This window comes from Gallus gallus, chromosome 2 (genome assembly GCF_016699485.2).
Source record: "Gallus gallus isolate bGalGal1 chromosome 2, bGalGal1.mat.broiler.GRCg7b, whole genome shotgun sequence".
NCBI classification, from domain to species: Eukaryota; Metazoa; Chordata; class Aves; order Galliformes; family Phasianidae; genus Gallus; species Gallus gallus.
Genome location: NC_052533.1, coordinates 148,905,261 through 148,913,753, shown reverse-complemented (window position 1 = coordinate 148,913,753; position 8,493 = coordinate 148,905,261).

Genomic DNA, 8,493 nt, shown 5'->3' with positions numbered 1-8,493 from the left:
TCATAGGCTCATAGACTGCTCATGGGCTCATAGACTGCTCATAGACTCATAGGCTTGTAGACCCATAGGCTCATAGGCTCATCGGCTCATAAACTCATCGACTCATAGGTTCATAGGCTCACAGACTCATAGGGCTCATAGAGTTATAGACTCAGACTCATAGACTGCTCATAGACTGCTCATAGGCTCACAGACTCTTAGGCTCATAGAGTTATGGACTCAGGCTCATAGACTCAGACTGCTCATAGGCTCGTAGACTCATAGGCTCATAGACATGTAGGCTGACAGATTCATAGACTCAGGCTCATAGATTCAAAGAGTCATAGGCTCATAGACTAAGAGACTCATAGACTCATCGGCTCAGACTCGTTGGCTTGTAGACTCATAGACTCGTAGGCTCATGGGCTCATAGGCTTATAGACTCCTAGGCTTCTAGGCTCATAGAGTCATGGACTCATAGGCTCATAGACTCATTGGCTCATTGGCTCGTAGACTCGAAGTCTCATAGGCTCATAGGCTCATGGACACAAAGACTCATAGGGGACCATTTGGTCCAACTCCCCTGCATTAAAAAGGGACACCTACAGCTCCATCAGGTGCTCTGAGCCCCATCCAGCCTGACCTTGAATGTCTCCAAGGATGGGACATCCACCACCTCCCTGGACCACCTGTGCCAGTGCTTCACTACCTTTATTGTAAGAACTTCATTTTTCTTTATGTGGTACAGTCGAGACTCCAGATAGCTTGGAATTAAAATGCCTTTATTAAACTGTAAATAGAGCGCATACCACCAGTAGTACACCAGTGCTAATGAAACACAGGCTCCCAGCAAATTTAATTAGACTGTTAATTCAGGAGTAATAAATTAATTAGATTGTTAATCCAGATGTAACCAGAGCTGGTTCCTACCCTTTGGTTCTCATTATTACCAAACCCATAATGCAGAAAATGTCTATCAGTCCTTTTCCTGCTTCTGTCTGCTGAAGGGAAATGAAGTTTGAGCCAGGAGCTGCTGTTGTATTGGGAAACAACAGAGAAGCAAACACCTATGAAATGTCTACAGGGTGTGGTATGGCATTTTGGGGTGTAGTCATCTAAAATGCCACGTGGTCTGCATCCAGGTCTGGGGCCCCCAATCAAGAAAGACAGGGAGCTGTTGGAGAGAGTCCAGAGGAGGCCACAAAGACGCTCAGAGGGCTGCAGCACCTCCCCTACAAAGACAGGCTGAGGGAGCTGGGCTTGTTGAGCCTGGAGAAGAGAAGGCTGCGGGGTGAGCTCATTGCAGCCTTCCAGGACCTAAAGGGAGCCTCCAAACAGAAGGGGAGGCAACTCTTTGAGAGGGGAGATAAGAGCAGGACAAGGGGCAATGGTTTGAAGCTGAAGGAGGGCAGATTGAGGTTGAATGTGAGGGGGAAGTTCTTGACAGAGAGAGTGGGGAGGTGCTGGAACAGCTGCCCAGAGGCTGTGGATGCCCTGTCCATCCGTGGAGGTGTTGAAGGCCAGGTTGGATGGGGCCGTGGGCAGCCTGGGCTGGTATTGAGTGTGGAGGTTGGTGGCCCTGTGTGTGGTGGGGGGTTGGAGCTTCATGATTCTTGAGGTCCCTTCCAACCCAACCAGTAAAACACGGATTAATTAGAAACTAGAACTCTCAATTCCATACAAAGCAGTTGCAAGACTGAATCCCAAACCGTATTGCAATACCAGAACTGCTCTCTGCTGCTCTCCATAGAAGCTGCTACCTACGTTCCTCTGAAGATGTCCATTTCTAAGGAAGATTTCCATTCCTTCGATGCTCTTCACAGAACCATAGAATTGCTCATGTTGGAAAAGACCTCAAAGACCACCAAGTTCAAACACAACCCAACCATCCTACCCCAACTCCAACAGCCCTCCGCTCAATCATGTCCCTGAGCACCACATCCAGACGGCTGTTAAACACAGCCAGGGATGGTGACTCAACCACCTCCCTGGGCAGCCCATTCCAGTGCTTAACAACCCTTTCTGTAAAGAAGTCTTTCCTGATATTCAACCTAAACCTCCTCTGGCATAACTTGAGGCCATTTCCACTCATCCTGTCACCTGTCACCAATGAGAACAGCCCAGCTCTGCTCTGCTGCAGTCACCTTTCATACTGGAAGAGAGCAATGAGGGCTCCCCTCAGCCTCCTCTTCCCCACACTGAACAGCCCCAGTTCCCTTTGCAGGCCATATTCTCCAAGCCCTCCCCCAGCCTTGCTGCCCTTCTCAGGACATGCTCCAGCACCTCCATGTCCTCTCTGTACTGAGGTGCCCCAAACTGCACACAGCACTCGAGGTGAGGCCTCACCAGTGCCGAGTACAGGGCAGGATGACTTCCAGTTCTGCTCACCATTCCTGACCCAAGCCAGGATGCCATTGGCCTTCTTGGCCACCTGGGCGTGCTGCTGGCTCATATTCAGCCAACGGTGCTCTGAGGTCCCTTTCCATCAGGCACTTGCAATGCTCCATCTTCCCTGTGTTCCACTGTTTGGCTGTCATTGCCCCCAAGCAGCAGCAGTTACCTGTGTCTCAAGCAGAGGGTGTGACAAGGGCACTGCTGCAAAAGTCTTGTATGCTTGCTTGACATTGATGGGAATCTCATCGGGAGAGGGTGGTGATGGTGGCTTTGGCTACAGCGACAGAAACAGAACATAAAGGAAATCACAGTTGTTATCAAACAACAGAACATGGGGGTCACACTTCAAAATCCCCATCCTGAAGGGCCTGAACAGTGCAATACGGAAGGGAGAGCTACTGCAGCCTTGTGCAGAAAGGAGAGCAGTGCACCATGTATATGCTGGATGGAGCAGCACAGGTGGCACAGCCCCATTTTCTCTCTTGGCTGGTGGAGGAATGGTACTTCTGGTGGCACAGATCCTCAGCAGCTTCACCAGAATGTCGTGACCCATCTCTTGGCCATGGGGCCAAACTGATGTCCTAGTCTTAAAGCATTTCCACCCAGTTCAATGAGCACGCACCCACCTGAATCAGTGGACTTTTGGAGCTGGAATACAGTAACTCTAATTGGCAGTGGAGCAGCCTGGGACAAGCTGAGTGAGAAGGAACAGCGGCCACTTACAGAGTTCTGGGCAGTGGAGCATGGCTCGGGTTGCTGGAAGGGATTGGGGCTGTCCCCGTCCTCCGAGTTATGTGATGCAGCGTTTTGTCGCACTCGAGAAAGAGGCTGAATGACGCCTGGCTTGGTCTGCTTGGGTCAGTGCCACACGAGGGGGGAAAAGGAAGAGCAAGAGAGAGAGGGAGAGAAAAGAGTTGAGCAGTCAGGGCAGCGAGGTGCATCCTTGGGAAGGAGAGCTACTGCAGCAAACACCAAACACCAAGCCATGCCTCTGGTGCAAGCATTTGGGCAAGCAAAGTGGCTCGGGCAAAGCAACACCAATGAGTTAAGTGATGCCCAAGTCACAAGGGAGAGCCTGCCATAGAAATGTATGCTATTGTATGAGGTTCAATTGGGCCAAGTGTTATGTCCTGCATTTGGTCACAACAACCCCAGGCAACCGTACAGGCCTGGGGAGGAGTGGCTGAAAAGCTGCCTTATGGAAAGGGACCTCGGGGTACTGAAGGACACTAGGCTGAATATGAGCCAGCAGCGTGCCCAGGTGGCCAAGAAGGCCAATGGCATCCTGGCTTGGGTCAGGAATGGTGAGCAGAACTGGAAGTCATCCTGCCCTGTACTCGGCACTGGTGAGGCCTCACCTCAAGTGCTGTGTGCACTTTGGGGCACCTCGGTGCAGAGAGGACATGGAGGTGCTGGAGCAGGTCCAGAGAAGGGCAGCAAGGCTGGGGAAGGGCTTGGAGAATATGGCCTATGAGGAGAGACTGAAGAAACTGTTCAGTCTGAAGGGGCTGTTCAGTGTGGGGAAGAGGAGGCTGAGGGGAGCCCTCATTGCTCTCGTCCAATACCTGAAAGGTGACTGCAGCAGAGCGGGGCTGGTCTGTTCTCATTGGTGACAGGTGACAGGACGAGGGGAAATGGCCTCAAGTTGTGCCAGGGGAGGTTTAGGTTGAATATCAGGAAAGACTTCTTTACAGAAAGGGTGGTTAAGCACTGGAATGGGCTGCCCAGGGAGGTGGTTGGGTCACCATCCCTGGCTGTGTTTAACAGCCGTCTGGATGTGGTGCTCAGGGACATGATTGAGCGGAGGGCTGTTGGAGTTGGGGTAGGATGGTTGGGTTGTGTTTGGACTTGGTGGTCTTTGAGGTCTTTTCCAACCTGTGTGATTCTATATTTTATGAAATCTCATTGGTTCCCAGGGCATTTGGGTGCTATGTCTTAACCTTGCTGTTCTGATACAAAGAAACCTGCTGAGCTTCCAGGCCACAGGGCCAGGCTAAATCTGCTCCAAGAACATTCTGGTTGAATGTAATGCTCATGTTGAAGGTCGTCTTGCTCTCCTCCTGTAGTTCATTTTCATTTATGTAACTAAAAAAGAGTCTTATTTGTAGTAATTCTTGGCAGTTCTCATTTTAGCCTTACAATTCCTATCTGTGGCTCACAAATGGATTTTGTGGATCCGTTTCTTTTACTCCCTATAGTTCTGTTCTTCTGATACCATTCCAGCAAGTGATGTCCCTGACTGCTGGTACTGATGACCTCTGGTTGTGGGGAGGGAGTGATGGCAGAAAGCCCTCCTTTTAGTGCATACCCCTTTCTCAGTGTCCTTGGGAACTGCACAGAGAAACCCAAACCTGCCCCAGAGGTGAGGTCTGGTGGGTGGAGCAGGAGTTGAGACGGCACCTCAGAGAGGATTCAGGCTTTTGGGACTGTGGATATGGAGAAAGGATCCCAGTGCAGGCACGTGGGAGGGCTGGGGAAGGGGAAAGGGAGTGCTATGGAGCACCAGGCTGAGGCACAGGCCTCACGCTGGGGCTTGGCTTGGCTTGGTGGCTCTGTGAGCATTGCCATTGTGGATTTCCACAGGTGCCAGCGCAGGGTGGACTGCACAGCCCTGAGCAGCGATCCTTCCGTGAGAGGCAGAAATACTTTGAAGTGGAGGTGAAGCAGCAGCAGGTGGATAAACCTCCCAAACGTGTCTCCTTGGTGGGGGAGGATGACCTGAAGAAAATGAAGGAAGAGGAAGGTAGGCTTCATTCTGTGAAGGGAAGTTTGGCCTGGGAACTGAAGCCTTCTTCTGTGGGAGGCACTGGGAATCCAACCCCTGCAAAAACTTGTAGGCGGTTAATAAGAGTTATAGAGTCATTAAGATGAGAAAAGTCCTTTAGGGTCACCAAGTCCAACCCCAACCCATCCCCACCGTGCCCATTAACCCCTCACCAGGTGCCACATCTCCGTGGTTCTGTAACACCTCCATGGATGGTGACTCCCAGCCCTCCCTGGGCAGCTGTGCCACTGCAGCACCACTCATTCTGAGAACAATTTTTTCCTGACATCAAACCTGAACCTCCCCTGGCACAACTTGAGGCCACCACCTCTTGTAACGGGGAACTGGAGCTTGATGATCTTCAGAGTCCTTTCCATAGAATCCTAGAATGGCCTGGGTTGAAAAGGACCCCAGTGCTCATTGAGTTCCAAGCCCTGCTGTGTGCAAGGTCGCCAACCAGCAGACCAGGCTGCCCAGAGCCACATCCAGCCTGGCCTTGAATGCCTGCAGGGATGGGGCATCCACAGCCTCCTTGGGCAACCTGTTCAGTGCGTCACCACCCTCTGGGGGAAAAACTTCCTCCTCATATCCAACCTAAACCTCCCCTGTCTCAGGTTAAAACCATTCCCAGCTCCTCATCCCCCAGGACCCCAATTCCTTCTCTGCAGGGCTTCTCTCATGGAGATCATCACCCAGTCTGTATCAACACTTGGGATTGCCCTGACCCAATTGCAGCACCCTGTACTTGGCCTTATTGAACCTCATTAGGTTCACATGGGCCCACTTCTGCAGCCTGTCCAGGTCCCTCTGGATGTCCTATGGTCCCTCTGGCGTTGAAGTCCAACAGCTGTGGCAGCTGCAGCCACTGAAATGAGGTCTGCTGACCTCTGACTCCTCGGTTGATCCCCCAGCAGCATCGTGTCATTAAATGAGATTATCAGCAATCTGGGGCAGCAAACATTTCCTTCCTATTGGCTCTTTGTTCGAAGGCAGTTATAGCACAGGGGAGCCCTGTTGGAGACATTAGTGGCAAACAGTAATTATCCAGATGTATTACAAAATGAAGCCAGTGTGACAATACATACGTTATAATTAGTTCGAAAAGCAAACAAACGTACAAACGAATGCATTCACTGAGGTTTCCCTTAAAATAACCTCTACTGGCTCTGAAATAACCAGGAGAAATGAAAACAATCAACTCGCAGAATAAAAAATGCAATCCTTGGAAAAACGAGTTCTGTCAAATCTGATTATTACTGACAACTGGTTGGGGGCAGGCAGGCAATCCCATCGCGCAGTGTGATAACAAAGGGCTCCTGCAGACCCTCAGAAATGAGGTCCTCTCTGCTGGGATCCCCCTCTGAAAATCAGCCCTTCTGGGTATTTTCAGGGCATGGCCGACAGCAGTTCAAGAAGGCCCAAAGCCACCAAAAGCTGAAGAACCATTTGCACGCCGCTCTCAGAAATGTGGTTTGAGCTGCAGGGGGCTGGATGTGATGGACTCCTTCCAGCTGTGGACGGCCCATGATCGGGGTGTTTCAGTGCCATACAGGGAGGAGTCCCAACCTCATAACAAAAGCTGCTTTTCTTCCGGTCATCTTTGGTGCAACGCATCAATCCTGAATCGCAGCCTGGTCTGGTGGTTGGCAACCCCCACACAGCAGGTGGTTGGAGCTGGATGAGCACTGGGGTCCTTTGCAACCCAGGCCGTTCTATGACTCTATGATGATCCTACGATTATGGGTCCCTATGGATCCCTATGGCACCCTATGGATTCATATGGCACCCTATGGGTTCTCTGGGCAGCCTGGTCTGGTGGTTGGCAGCCCTGCACACAGCAGGGGTTGGAACTCAATGAGCACTGTGGGCCTTTGCAACCCAGGCCATTCTGTGACTCTATGATGATTCTGATTATGGTACCCTGTGGCACCCTATAGATCCCCATGGCACCCTATAGATCCCTATGGCACCCTATGGATCCCTATGGCACCCTATGGATCCCTGTGGCACCCTATGGATCCCTGTGGCACCCTATGGGTTCTCTGGGCAGCCTGCTCTGGTGGTTGGTGACCCTGCACACAGCAGGGGGGGTTGGAACTCAATGAGCACTGTGGGCCTTTGCAACCCAGGCCATTATGTGGTTCTATCATTCTATGATCCCAAGCCCAAGCGTTGCATTCCCTGCTCAGTCATGCAGAAGACCTCAGAAACAGAGAAAGCAGCCACACCTTCAGTGTGATACCGTAAGACAAAGCCCATACTGATAATCATAACTGCAACGTGGCTTTGAAAAACATTTTATGCACTGAGAAAGTAAACATTTAGAGAAGTGAAGGTAGAAGTCATAAGGCAGCCATTAAGACACGAAGAGGTCCAAAGCAAAAAGGAATGAGTGACACACGGCCCTCATTTCCTAAGCTGCGCTATAACTGCAGGGCCAAGGAGGACTGGCCTGGAGATAACGTCAGACAGGGAAGCAAACCTTCCCTTCACAAAGATGAGCAGTGTGTGGGCAGCACACAGCCCTGCGTGTCCTTCGGCACAGCCTGCCTACGCTAGGGCAGCACAGCCAGCTCAGCTCACAGATCAAAGCCAGATGGCCAAAGCACAGCCTGAGAAAGCGAGTGGTACGTGATGGTGTTTTGCGGAGCCATAGGAGCACAGAACCAGAGATCGCAGAATGGCCTGGGTTGGAAAGGAGCACAGTGCTCATTGACTTCCAACCCCTGCTCTGTGCAGGGGCGCCTCAGCCGCATCCAGCCCGCATCACGGGGCTGGCACTGCAGGCCTCTGCGCTCCTTCGCAACCCACCCCCATCCCCATTCCCACCCCCCCTCAGCCCTCCCGCCGCCCCATAAGCGCCCGCCGACTCCCCAGCTCCCCAAGATGGCGGCCGCGCCCCCCGCCCCGCCCCGCCCCGCCCGAACCGGGCCGCCCGCCCTGAGTCACCGCCGCGCCGCCTCCCGCCGCGCCCTCCCGCAGCCCGGGCACCGCCCGGCACACGGCAGCCGCGGAGCTGGCCAAGTTGAATGAGATAGAACATGAAAGGCGACATAACAGGAGCTGCCACGCCCGGGGCTGTGGGGAATCTCGCTTAACCCTTTTTCTGCCGGCAGCCGGGCCGGTTGGGCAGCCCTCTGTGGGGCGGGGGGCGGTGCCGCGGTGGGCTCACGGTGGGGGGGGTACCGCCTCAGGTTGCCTTGGAGGGCATTCCCGTGTGGGAGGGGCACGTTTGGAAGGCCGCAGGGGCCTCTGGGGGGCACTCCTGGGGATGGGAGAGGTGTGGGGGGGTAAGGCTGGTCTGCTGAGGGAGGAGGAGGCCTGAGAGCTGGCCCTGCTTTGTGGTGCTGCTCCTG